The sequence below is a fragment of the Aquarana catesbeiana genome, linkage group LG01, assembly GCF_042186555.1.
Source record: "Aquarana catesbeiana isolate 2022-GZ linkage group LG01, ASM4218655v1, whole genome shotgun sequence".
NCBI classification, from domain to species: Eukaryota; Metazoa; Chordata; class Amphibia; order Anura; family Ranidae; genus Aquarana; species Aquarana catesbeiana.
This window is the reverse complement of record NC_133324.1, coordinates 619,095,558-619,110,173: the sequence shown is the minus strand read 5'-3', so window position 1 is coordinate 619,110,173 and position 14,616 is coordinate 619,095,558.

The following is a 14,616-nucleotide window of genomic DNA, read 5'->3' as shown; positions in this document are numbered from 1 at the left end:
CAGGTGCAGGTGTTCTAACAGGTCAGAGGTTAGGAGAAAGCAGGTTTGGAGAGACCAAAAATAGGAAGTGTGACAGATCGCCTGGCACCCAGCCTGGGTGTCTCTGTCAAGATACAGCTTCCTCCATTCTGGAACCAGGAACCAGGTATTATAGCTGAATATTGCATCCACAAACTAGATTACACTAGCTTAGGTGCAAACTGGAACTGACTTTATTGTACATTCACACAGAATATACAAGATGAGGTAAGAGCTTGATCACATTATCCTAAGCAATGCAAAGTGTAAACAGTAATATCAGTACATCTAATGAACAGCTAACATAAACATACACACATAAACACCCCACAATGATTCGGTAACAAGGGAAAGAGGATACAATGCTAGTCACATCTCCAAGAAGATTAGCAGACAGACAGAAACAATAGGTGACTCGATTAACAATGGGAATTCACACCTAGGAGGCACACAATGGGGAAACTATACCATGAGAAAAAGACACCTTAGTAAACAGATTATAGCAGAAGACCCCAGCATCCAATTGTTTTTAGCTGACTATTTTACCATCTGCTTTGAGTCTGAGGGGGGTTGAAGCAGTCAATGCTGGTTTGTGCATAGAGGCCCAAAATCTGTATCCAGGTCCTCCAGTTCTCAGAGTCTGTGTGTTTTGGGGAGACATGGACCCGAATATTAAGAAAAAACACTTCAAAGGTCCCAAAGGCATACACCTCCACCCTTCAAAAGCCAGGGCCCATAGTTAGTAGGCAAGAGGCTATACTGTAGTCCCCTCCAAAAGCACCTGTCCCAGTTGAATCTGTCACAGGAGGGTAACAAGATCTAAAAGTGGGCGGGAACCAAGAACAAGAGGAGCTAAAAATGAAGCCAGTAATACAATGAAGTAAGCAATGACAGTAATAAATACTCTGAGGACAGAGCTAACAAGAACAACAATAACAACAACAAACAAGCACTGATTCATACAATGGCAAACCCTGGTTTTTTGTCATTTTTGGTGTGACCCTTCTCACTGCCTCCACCCCTCCCCACACCATCATTACTCTAACCGGAGCTCAGTATGGACCAATGAGTAAGCGTGAGGACAGAAGGAATAGTAGCAATAGGTGAACTGCAGAACCCAAGAGTAATAATAGAAACAAACAACACAAGACTCTATAGAAAGGTGTACTACCAGACAATCCTTTGGTACAAAGGTTCCTAGACAGCAGTACAGAGGTTAAGTAGTGAGGGAGTTAAGTGTTAAGGGCTTCCATTAGGGCTTATTGTTAGGGGGTAGGTTTAGACATGCAACTTCATTACCTCACCTCCAGGGTTGCCAACCATCAGCAAAATTATGGACAGTTTGTACGAATTAATGATTATTACAACTGTCTGTAAATATCAGGCGCTGATAATTTGTCATGCTATCTTCACTTTTATAAGTGTAAACCAGGCAAATTACATTTTTATGGGTTTTGTCAGCGTTTCCATATTGTGTTTGTACTGTTTAACCACTTAAGGACTGAGCCTCTTTTTGAGATTTGTTGTTTACAAGTTAAAATCATTTTTTTTTTTTTTGCTAGAAAATTACTTAGAACCCCCAAACATTATGTATTTTTTTTCAGACATCCTAGAGAATAAAATGGCAGTCATTGCAATACTTTATGTCACACTGTATTTGTGCAGCGGTCTTACCAGCGAAATTTTTTGGAAAAAATTTAATTTTTTGAATTAAAAAAATAAGACAACAAAGTAAAAGTTAGCCCAATTTTTTTGCTATATTGTGAAAGATAATGTTACGCCGAGTAAATTGATACCCAACATGTAATGCTGCAAAATTGCGCCAGCTCGTAGAATGGCGACAAACTTTAGCACTTAAAAATCTCCATTGGTGGTGTTTAAAAGTTTCTACAGGTTACAAATTTTGAGTTACAGAGGAGGTCTAGGGCTAGAATTATTTCTCTTGCTCTAACAATTGCGACGATGCCTCACATGTGTGGTTTGAACACCGTTTTCATATGCGGGCGCGACTTACGTATGCGTTCGCTTCTGCGCATAAGCTCGGTGGGACTGGGCGCTTTAAATTTAAAATTTTTTTTATATTTATTTTACTTTTTATTTTCACACTGTCTTTTTAAAAAAAAAAATGTTTGGGTCACTTTTATTCCTATTACAAGGAATGTAAACATCCCTTGTAATAGAAAAAAGGATGACAGGACCTCTTTAATGTGAGATCTGGGGTCAAAAAGACCTCAGATCTCATATTTACACTTAAATGCAATACATAAATAAATAAATAAATGTCTTTTCTTTAAAAAAAAAAAAATGTCCCTTTTAAGATCATTGGGCGGAAGTAACCTTTGACGTTGCTTCTATCATCCAATGTTGTGGAGCCGAGTGGGGGCCATCTTTCCCTCACTCAGCTCCCTGCTACTGAGGGGATAGGTTCGGACCGCCTTCGCCGCTACTGGTGGGTCCAGTAAGCAGCAGAGATGACTGAAGCGAGGCGTGGCGGCATCTCTCCCGCCCCTGATGTTGCGGCGAGTCCGCTGCAGAGACTACTTTTAACCTAAAGAGGACCACCCGCCGTTGCACAAAATACTGGGGATTGCAGCTATCTGTGTTAAAGTACCGACGTACAGCTACAGTGGTTTGCGGTAAGTGGTTAAATATCAATTATCTTCGTTTTTTAACCACTTCCCGCCCGGCCCATAGCAGATGACGGCCGGGCAGTGGTTCAGTTATCCTGACTGGGCGTCATATGATGTCCAGCAGGATAACATGCCGCTGCACGCCCGCGGGGGCGCACATCGCGGCAATCGGTGGAGCGGTGTGTCAGTCTGACACACCGCTCCACCGCTCTTGGTAAAGAGCCTCCGGCGGAGGCTTTACCGCGTGATCAGCCGTGTCCAATCACGGCTGATCACTATGTCAATAGGAAGAGCCGTTGATTGGCTTTTTCTCACTCGCATCTGACAGACGTGAGTAGAGGAGAGCCGATCGGCGGCTCTCCTGACGGGGGGGTCTGCACTGATTGTTTATCAGTGCAGCCCCCCCTCAGATCAACACACTGGACCACCAGGGAGAGGGGCAACATGTGGATGGCCAGGTATGTACCCCATGGCCATCCACATGTGCTCAATGTGCCCAGTCAGTGCCCAATCTGTGCCAATCAGTGCCCACAAATGGGCACTGATCGGCACCATTATATTGCAGTGATGCCCAGCAATGCCACCCTTAGGGGCATCAGTGCCACCAATCAGTGTCATCAGTGCCACCCATCAGTGTCCATTGGTGCCACCTGTCAGTGCCCATCTGTGCCCATTAGTGCCCACCTATCAGTGCCCATCCGTGCCACCTATCAGTGCCACCCATAAGTACCCATCAGTGCCACCCATAAGTACCCATCAATGCCCCCTACGAGTGCCCATCAGTGCCACCTATGAGTGCCTATCGGTGCCACCTATGAGTGCCCATCAGTGCCGCATACCAGTGCCACCTATCAGTGCCCATCAGTGTCGCCTATCAGTGCCCATCAGTGCCACCTCATCAGTGCCACCTCATTGGTGCCACCTCATCGGTGCCCATCAGTGCCGCCATATCAGTGCCTGTCATTGAAGAAGAAAACGTAGTTATTTACAAAAAATTTTAACAGAAACAAAGAAAAACTTGTTTTTTTTTCAAAATTTTCGGTCTTTTTTTATTTGTTGAACAAAAAATAAAAACCGCAGAGATGATCAAATACCACCAAAAGAAAGCTCTATTTGTGGGAACAAAATGATAAAAAAATTGTTTGGGTACAGTGTTGTATGACCACGCAATTGTCAATCAAATTGCGACAGCGCTGAAAGCTGAAAATTGGTCTGGGCGGGAAGGTGTCTAAGTGCCTGTTATTGAAGTGGTTAATAGGAGTTCTGTCATAATTCAAGTTGTCAGTAAAAATTGTGCTCATCAGTAAATTTCCCATGTTTTGTCAGGAAAAAATGCTGTGGGAGGTTGGCAATGGCAACAATGTCACTTCACACAGAACAGTTTAAGTAGATTGGACCTCAAAAAGTGAAGATTTGCTATACTTTGGGGAACAATGTTAAAAGTACCTAAGCAGTACTCTGAAAGATCCTGAGAGATTGCAGAGCACTTCCTATGCCTACAGCTTCATAGCTGTACAGTAGGGATGAGCCGAACACCCCCCCTGTTCGGTTCGCACCAGAACATGCGAACAGGAAAAAAGTTCGTTCGAACATGCGAACACCGTTAAAGTCTATGGGACACGAACATGAATAATCAAAAGTGCTAATTTTAAAGGCTTATATGCAAGTTATTGTCATAAAAAGTGTTTGGGGACCTGGGTCCTGCCCCAGGGGACATGGATCAATGCAAAAAAAAGTTTTAAAAACGGACGTTTTTTCAGGAGCAGTGATTTTAATAATGCTTAAAGTCAAACAATAAAAGTGTAATATCCCTTTAAATTTCATACCTGGGGGGTGTCTATAGTATGCCTGTAAAGGGGCGCATGTTTCCTGTGTTTAGAACAGTCTGACAGCAAAATGACATTTTGAAGGAAAAAACTCATTTAAAACTACCCGCGGCTATTGCATTGCCGACAATACACATAGAAGTTCATCGATAAAAACGGCATGGGAATTCCCCAAAGGGGAACCCCGAACCAAAATTTTAAAAAAAATATGACGTGGAAGTCCTCCTAAATTCCATACCAGGCCCTTCAGGTCTGGTATGGATATTAAGGGGAACCCCGGCCAAAATTAAAAAAAAAAAATGACGTGGGGTTCCCCCTAAATTCCATACCAGACCCTTCAGGTCTGGTATGGATTTTAAGGGGAACCCCGCGCCAAAAAAAAAAAAAAACGGCGTGGGGTCCCCCCAAAGATCCATACCAGACCCTTATCCGAGCAAGCAACCTGGCAGGCCGCAGGAAAAGAGGGGGGGACGAGAGTGCGGCCCCCCTCCCTCCTGAACCGTACCAGGCCACATGCCCTCAACATTGGGAGGGTGCTTTGGGGTAGCCCCCCAAAACACCTTGTCCCCATGTTGATGAGGACAAGGGCCTCATCCCCACAACCCTGGCCGGTGGTTGTGGGGGTCTGCGGGCGGGGGGCTTATCGGAATCTGGAAGCCCCCTTTAACAAGGTGACCCCCAGATCCCGGCCCCCCCCCTGTGTGAAATGGTAAGGGGGTACATAAGTACCCCTACCATTTCACGAAAAAAGTGTCAAAAATGTTAAAAATGACAAGAGACAGTTTTTGACAATTCCTTTATTTAAATGCTTCTTCTTTCTTCTATCTTCCTTCATCTTCTGGTTCTTCTGGTTCTTCTGGCTCTTCTGGTTCTTCCTCCGGCGTTCTCGTCCAGCATCTCCTCCGCGGCGTCTTCTATCTTCTTCTCCTCGGGCCGCTCCGCACCCATGGCATAGGGGGGAGGCTCCCGCTCTTCTCTTCTTCTTTTCTTCTCTTCTGTTCTTCTTCATTTTCTTCTCCGGGCCGCTCCGCAATCCATGCTGGCATGGAGGAAGGCTCCCGCTGTGTGACGGCGCTCCTCGTCTGACAGTTCTTAAATAACCGGGTGGGCGGGGCCACCCGGTGAACCCCGCCCCCTCTGACGCATGGTGACTTGACGGGACTTCCCTGTGATGTCACGGGGAATGCCACAGGGAAGTCCCGTCAAGTCACCGTGCGTCAGAGGGGGGCGGGGTCACCGGGTGGCCCCGCCCCCCGTTATTTAAGAACTGTCAGACGAGGAGCGCCGTCACACAGCGGGAGCCTCCCTCCATGCCAGCATGGATTGCGGAGCGGCCCGGAGAAGAAAATGAAGAAGAACAGAAGAGAAGAAAAGAAGAAGAGAAGAGCGGGAGCCTCCCCCCTATGCCATGGGTGCGGAGCGGCCCGAGGAGAAGAAGATAGAAGACGCCGCGGAGGAGATGCTGGACGAGAACGCTGGAGGAAGAACCAGAAGAGCCAGAAGAACCAGAAGATGAAGGAAGATAGAAGAAAGAAGAAGCATTTAAATAAAGGAATTGTCAAAAACTGTCTCTTGTCATTTTTAACATTTTTGACACTTTCTTCGTGAAATGGTAGGGGTACTTATGTACCCCCTTACCATTTCACACAGGGGGGGGGCCGGGATCTGGGGGTCACCTTGTTAAAGGGGGCTTCCAGATTCCGATAAGCCCCCCGCCCGCAGACCCCCACAACCACCGGCCAGGGTTGTGGGGATGAGGCCCTTGTCCTCATCAACATGGGGACAAGGTGTTTTGGGGGGCTACCCCAAAGCACCCTCCCAATGTTGAGGGCATGTGGCCTGGTACGGTTCAGGAGGGAGGGGGGGCCGCACTCTCGTCCCCCCCTCTTTTCCTGCGGCCTGCCAGGTTGCGTGCTCGGATAAGGGTCTGGTATGGATTTTTGGGGGGACCCCACGCCGTTTTTTTTTTTTTTTTTGGCGCGGGGTTCCCCTTAAAATCCATACCAGACCTGAAGGGTCTGGTATGGAATTTAGAGGGAACCCCACGTCATTTTTTTTTTAAAATTTTGGCCGGGGTTCCCCTTAATATCCATACCAGACCTGAAGGGCCTGGTATGGAATTTAGGGGGACTCCCACGTCATTTTTTTTTAAAATTTTGGTTCGGGGTTCCCCTTTGGGGAATTCCCATGCCGTTTTTATCAATGAACTTCTATGTGTATTGTCGGCAATGCAATAGCCGCGGGTAGTTTTAAATGAGTTTTTTCCTTCAAAATGTCATTTTGCTGTCAGACTGTTCTAAACACAGGAAACATGCGCCCCTTTACAGACACACTATAGACACCCCCCAGGTACGAAATTTAAAGGGATATTACACTTTTATTGATTGACTTTAAGCATTATTAAAATCACTGCTCCTGAAAAAACGGCCGTTTTTAAAACTTTTTTTTGCATTGATCCATGTCCCCTGGGGCAGGACCCAGGTCCCCAAACACTTTTTATGACAATAACTTGCATATTAGCCTTTAAAATTAGCACTTTTGATTTCTCCCATAGACTTTTAAAGGGTGTTCCGCGGCATTCGAATTTGCCGCGAACACCCCAAATTGTTCGCTGTTCGGTGAACTTGCGAACAGCCAATGTTCGAGTCGAACATGAGTTCGACTCGAACTCGAAGCTCATCCCTACTGTACAGTATATCTTTAGTCTGATAAGAGCAGTGCATGTAACTTGATAATTAGATTTGGATGAAGATTTAGTGATGTCACTACTTTGCTGCTTGCTATTTCCCTGAGGCCTTGCTGGAGAGGAAGCTGTACCAGAGAACCTGCAGAGTAGCATCTTCCTGCTTCTGCTTTATTTATTATATAGATCTGTGTTTTTTCCACATCCTGCTGCTGCTTGGTTATCCCTCCACAAGTCAGGAGGAAATAGCTCTGGCATAAGGAAGCAAAGATGGATACCTTTTCGAGACACAACTTCCACAGTCAGGGCCCTTTTAATAAAGCTAGTGCAGCCATAGAAAGTCTTCATGAAGAAGTTGGCCCTATTAGACTATATTAGACTAGTAACACCTATTAGATACCACAGAGTCTTCCTAAACAAATTAGGCATGTTGGACTAGTTTTCCCTAAAAAATAGAATAGATAAAATAGTTTTAGACATTTAACCACTTCAATACAGGGCATTTTCACCCCCTTCCTGCCCAGACCAATTTTCATTTTTCAGTGCTGTAACATTTTGAATGACAATTGTGCAACACTGTACCCATATAAAATTTTCATCATTTTTTCCCCACAAATAGAACTTTCTTTTGGTGGTATTTGATCACCTCTGCTGTCTTTATTTTTTGAACTATAAACAAAAAAGTGCGACAATTTTGAAAAAAACACAATGTTTTTTACTTTTTTCTATAATCAATATCCCAATTTAAAAAAAAACGAAAACAAATTTCTTCCTCAGTTTAGGCCGATATGTATTCTTCTATATATTTTTGGTAAAAAAATCGTAATAAGCGTATATTGATTGCTTTGCACAAAAGTTATAGCACCTACAAAATAGAGGATAGATTTATGACATTTTTCTTATTTTTTTCGCTAGTAATGGCGGTGATGTGCGATTTTCATTGGGACTGCGATATTGCGGCAGACAAATTGGACACTTTTGACACATTTTTGGGACCATTGACAATTATACAGCGATCAGTGCTATAAATATGCTCTGATTACTGTATAAATGTCACTGGCAGGGAAGGGGTTAACACTAGGAGGCAATCAAGGGGTTACATGTGTTACCTAGGGAGTGATTCTAACTGAGGGGGGAGGGGACTGACTGGGGGAGGTGACCGATCGGTGTCCCTATATACAAGGAACACAAGATCTGTCTCCTCTCCCCTGACAGGAAGTGGATCTGTGTGTTTATACACACAGATCCATGTCCCTGCTATGTGACAAGCAATCGCAGGTGCCCAGCAGACATCGGCCGGGAAGCTGAGGACGTCATATGACGGCCACCCAGGATGAGAGAGCCACCTTGCGGCCATCATATTACTATATGCGGAATGGGAAGTGATTAAACAACAGGCAATTGCTTACTGTTTGTTTTTAATTATACAGTATATATTTTGTTGTAAACTCATAAAGGCCTTACCAGTGCACATTAAGGCCACACATGTCCTAATTTCATAGTTTAAAGTTCAGTTGTTGCCCAACTGCTAGAAAGCCACTCCTTCTGATCCTCCTATATCCCATTGTCACATCCCTTCTCCATATTCTTCTGTCATAACACTTCGGCCTCTGAGTTGAAGGGAAGGAAATAACATCCATCTTAGATCTTTCGGCTGTTGGGATCATACATCTTTCACTATTTTATTTGTGGACTGTTTTTCATGTTGGATTTAAAATTGATTACTATAAACTTACTATACAGAATTTTTTTTTGCGCAACACTTTGTGTTTACATAACACTTAAAATAAATGTATTTCTTGGTGCACCATGTTAACCTGCCTCTACGTATTGCTTATTTTATTTGCTTTCCCTTCCAGCTGTACCCCTGGGTGCATCATTTTAGAGACTTTATAGTGTGTTGTTGTAGCTTCCCTGTAAATCAGTCAGATTTTGGGCTTTTAAAATTGTTTTTTCATTCATTTTTTTAATTTACAGTAGCATCAAGTTGATTTCTAGTCTTTTGACTTCTTGAACTTAGATTCTGTACTAATAAAATCATTATTATTATGTTTTTAGACAATTTTATTGTACAGTAGCTGATCATTTATGGGATTTTTGTATTAGGTGAAATTGATGATGCTTTAATCCCTGACCCAGTGCATTACTAATATATACTTGTGGGTGTTGTGTGAGTCATTGATATAATTATTTTACCTTTGTCAGCATCAGTAAGGGTATGATTTGTACAGTTTTATTAGGGTGAATCTATAGGGTGCATTACTTTGAATTACTTTTTCCCGAATTCAAGGGCACTTTCCTTCTAATGGATGTGTAACCTGTTTCAAAGAACAAGAAAAATATGATCAGAATTATTTTAAAACCCTATAACAGTTGGCAAGATTATAAAAATATTCGTTGTGCTTGACAAAATTAAAAGTAATTCACTTAGAGTATATAAGGTACACAGACAGCAGGGATTTCTTCTCCTGAGTAAATTAGAATATGAACACTGATCCAGTGATTAGGTGAGTTTGATACTTCTGTGTAATGTAAGATGACAGGGATGTAACCACATGCCGCGGTCGTCGCTTTGGCACACACACTGCCTCGCTATCTGCTTGTTTAAACTGTTTTCTTCTATGTTGTTTATTTGACTGGATAGATGTCCATGTATTCACCTTTCCCATTCTGTCTTATCCATAACCCCCCCTTTTCCTCACCCCCTACTCTCCCCCCCTTCCCCCTCCCTCCCTTCTTCTTCTTCCCCCCCTCCCTCCCTCCCTCCCTTCTTCTTCTTCCCCCCCTTCACCTTCCCTTTCACAAACCCAACCCCTCCCCTTCTCCCCTCCCCCCTCCCCTACCATAGTTTTTCCCCCTTGGTCCTATGCTTCTTTCTGTCCCCAGACTATATAGACCCACTTCTAGAATATCTTATATATTTCTTGATTTCAGTTATTGCACCATCCAGTGTCTCCCGTGTTTGCCTCGGGGGGATTACCTGCCCAGGGTGCCTCTAATTGTGCCATCTGGTGCCCCTTTTGGGTTTCCACTGGTAAGCTATGATTGACATTAAAACTCCAAAATTACCTTATTCACTGTATTTTGTTCTTTTTATATCATCTTAAAAACCTTTGATTCTGTAACTATGACTTTTTGTAGATGTTTATGGTCGATTCCTCCTGAAGAAGCGACTGAAGTCGCAAAACATGTAGAGGATTACGTCAGGACCCACATCTTTTCTCCCCCTATATCTGTGGGGTTAAATTTGTTCTTTGTTGAACCATTTGTAACTGTATGCAATAACTACTTATGTACCTTTGTACCAATGCTTTTATCTATGTCCTTTTTTCTCAATAAATTCATATTTGTTATATTTACCTTGTCTAAATCCCTGGGTACCGAAATTACTTAGATTGAGGCAATACCCTATATTCCAAGGCCAGAGGGAGACAGAAAATGAATATTATTAGGCTTTACAAGCCTATTTCAAGGTTTCGGGTTACAGTATAGACATTATTGTGCCCCACTTTATGTATAACTAAAGGCAAACCTTTTTTTTTTTTTGGTTTGGATGGATAGAGTGGAGAGGTTTAGAACACCTGTGAAGGTTTTTATTGCTCATTAGGGAGCTTCACCCTCTCTATTTATCTATTATCGTTATCACTGAATGTTAAGGTAAAAGAAAAGTTTAAATTTTGGGTTGCCACCAGAAAAAGAATAGCGGGGAAATATTTCCTTGTCAAAAGAAGTTTATTGAGTATACAATGTTATAAAGATACATAAAGTAAGTTTACAAGGATCTATAAAGTAAGCTCATTGTTTTACAGTAGGGTTTATATAGGTAAATATCATGAAATTTCAAATATTAAACATTGGGTTCACGTAAACCTAAATTAAAGATATATATCATTTCCTTAGTTACTTTTGTAGGTATTTAAATGATTTATACCTACTATACATATTGTTTACAAGTAGAGTGTATATAGGTCAAATAAATTCTGATAATGAGCTTTAATCGTAAGGTGGAGAAAAGGAAAGAGAAAGAAGAAAAAGAAGAAAAAAGTCTCTGTAAGTCATTTAATCTGTTACCATGGCAACAGGACAGAGTCATTGAAGATTGACAGGAACTGTTGTTTTATCCAAGGATGCCAAAGTTTTTCAAATTTTGGAATTTGATTTTGATCGATGGCTACCATCTTAGCATGGGACATTGTATTATTCATTCTGTGAATTGTTTCTGCTAGTACCAATGTAGGAGATTTCCATGCCTTGGCCACTGTTTGTTTTGCAGCCGTTATTAGTTGGATCATAAGTTTGAATTGAGAGAGTGTTAACCATTCCAGTTTTAGATTAAGTAAAGTTAAATATGGATCTGGTTGTATTATTTTTTTAAATATTTTAGATGCAATCACGAAGACTTCCTTCTAGAAGGTTTGGATTACTGGGCACGTCCACCATATGTGTAAATATGTGCCTATTTCTGGGCATCCTCGAAAACAAAGAGCTGAGGTATTAGGTGAATATTTTGCCACTCTAGCGGGTACAAGGTACCCGCGAGTTAGGACTTTATAATTTGTCTCCAGTGCTAAGATGTTGGGTGAAGATGACTTAGATGTGAGCCATATGTTAGACCAGTCCGTGTCTTCTAAAGTTCGTCCCAGGTCCTCCTCCCACCTCTGAACGTAAGAGGGTCTATTAAGATTTGCTACTCCATATAATTGATTATAAAGTGATGAAATTGTACCTTTAGCAAATGGATCTTTTGTACAGATTGATTCAAAAATGGATAATTGGGATAATGGTGTATCCCCCTTTAGGAATGGTGTATAGAAATTTTTGATTTGGAGATATCTAAATATGTCAGAGTTTGGTAGATCATATTTTTCTCTAAGCGATGGGAATGAAAGGAATGATTTAGATGCTATGAAGTCATTTAGTGTCTGAATGCCTGATGTTGTCCAAGCTTTAAAAGAATTTGGGTAGATCCATGCCGGATAAAAGGCTGGATTTCTGATAAAAGAAAGGAGAGGATTGTGTGGAGATTGTAACTGATATTTGGTTTTTAGTTTATCCCAGAGAGATAAGAAGTGTTTAGTTATGGGATTATGAATTTTAAAGCGGTCTTTAGGATCAAGCCATAATAAATTTGATATTAATAGAGGGTCATTTTCTGAAGCCTCTATAAATACCCATAATGGGATTTCCTGTTTTGCATGGTATTTGGACAGACTGGCCAAATGTGCTGCTCTGTAGTAGTTAGTAAAATTAGGGTATCCCAGGCCTCCTTTATTTTTGGGAAGATGTAGTGTGTGTATAGGTATACGTGGTTTAGAAGAGCCCCATATAAACGAAGTTGCTCTTTTTTGTACTATTCTCAAAAAATAGGAAGGAATTGGAATAGGGAGGACTCTGAATAGATAAAGGAATTTGGGTAGAATAGTCATTTTGATTGCATTAATCTTCCCTATCCAGGATAAAGGAAGTTGCGACCATTGTTTTATTAGATTTGTGATCTGTCTTAATACAGGAGGATAATTGGTTGAGAATAAGTCAGAATGAGATGCTGTTAAATGAATTCCAAGATATGGGATTGATTTTTCTGCCCATGTGAATGGGAGTGCAGCCCTAGCCGGGATCAATTCCATGTTTGTGAGTGAAATATTAAGGACTAGGCATTTCTTAGGATTAATCATAAGGCCGGATAGGGTTGCAAATCCATCAAGAGCTGGTATTAAGTTAGGACCAGAGACCTGTGGTGATGATAGAAAAAGTAATATATCGTCTGCAAATATACATAATTTGTGTGTAATACCTCCTACTTCAATGCCAGTTATAGTTTGGTTTGTTCTGATGTATTGGGCCATGGGTTCGAGTATAAGGGCAAATAATAAGGGAGATAATGGGCAACCCTGTCGGGTACCTCTTTCGATATTAAAGGCTTCAGATTTGTATCCAGCATATTTTATATAGGCTTTGGGTTTATTATATAATGCTTTGATTCATGTTAAAAAGTGGGGTCCAAAACCCCATTTTTGTAATGAATATTGCATATATTGCCAGGATACTGTGTCAAATGCCCTCTTAATATCGAGAGATAGAAAACATAAAGGGATTTTCCGTTTTTTAGCAATATGTGCCAATAACACTGCTCTGCGTATATTATCGCCTGCCTGTCTATTTGGCATGAAGCCTACTTGATCTCTATGTATTAATTTTCCTATAATGCTATTGAGGCGTTTTGCTATTATTTTTGCTAATAATTTAATATCGAGGTTTAACAGAGAGATAGGCCGATAATTCACACAGGAAGTATCATCAGAAAGGGGTTTTGGGATCATACAAACAATTGCCATTAGTGTTTCTTGCCGAAAAGAATGTCCATCTAGAAGTTTGTTAAAAGTTTCAGTGAGAATGGGAGAGAGTATTTCTGAGAATGTTTTATAGTAAAAAGCCGAGTAGCCGTCTGGGCCTGGTCTTTTGTTAAGTTTTAGGTCTTTTATGGCGTTAGCAACTTCATCTATAGTTATAGGCTCATCCAAACTGCTTTTTTGATTCTGAGATAACTCAGGTAAGGTTATTTTTGAGAAGAAGGATTCAGCCTCTGTAGGATTGAATTCATTGTTTGTCTTGTATAAAGTTGCGAGATGTGAGTGAAATTTATGGACTATTTTAACTGGATTACAAGTGTAAACATTTTTTGATAATTTCAAACGTATTGGTTTGAAAGATTTGTTAGTTGAATTTAATGCCCGAGCCAAACATGTACCTGGTTTGTTTGTATTCATGTAGAAATTGTGTTTGGAGCGTTTAAGGGATTTATCAACTGACTCAGTAGATTTTTCCAGATGAGATTTTGTACTCTGAGATGGATTATCTTGAAATGATATGTAGGCTGCATTAAAATTGAGTTCTAGTTTTTTTGCTAGATTTTTGCGTTCCCGTTTAAATAGGCGGGGAAATATTTCAATGTGGACACTAGTTCTGGTGGCCCTGGTGACCAGGGATTCCTTCAATTTGGAGGGATTTTCCTCTCACTTCCTGCTGTAGCTATGGGACAGGAAGTGAAGGGAAATCTCCCCAATGGGACACAGATGGCATAAAAAAACCCTCCCTAGCTCTGTCCAAAAACCCCCCCACAGTTTTGTCATTCCAGGCAGGGTTACAAACAAGATAGATTATGTAGGTTTCTTCTTAACCACTTGCCTAATGGGCACTTCCCCAGGGCAATTTTTAGCTTTCAGCGCTGTCACACTTTGAATGACAATTGCACGGTCATGCAACACTGTACCCATATGAATTTTCTATCATTTTTTTCACACAAATAGAGCTTTCTTTTGGTGGTATTTAATCACCACTGTTTTTTTTATTTCTTGCTAAATGAATAAAAAAAACCCTGAAAATTTTGGAATTTTTTTTTCATAGTTTATTATAAAATTTTGCAACCAGGTAATTTTTCTCCTTCACTGATGTGTGCTGA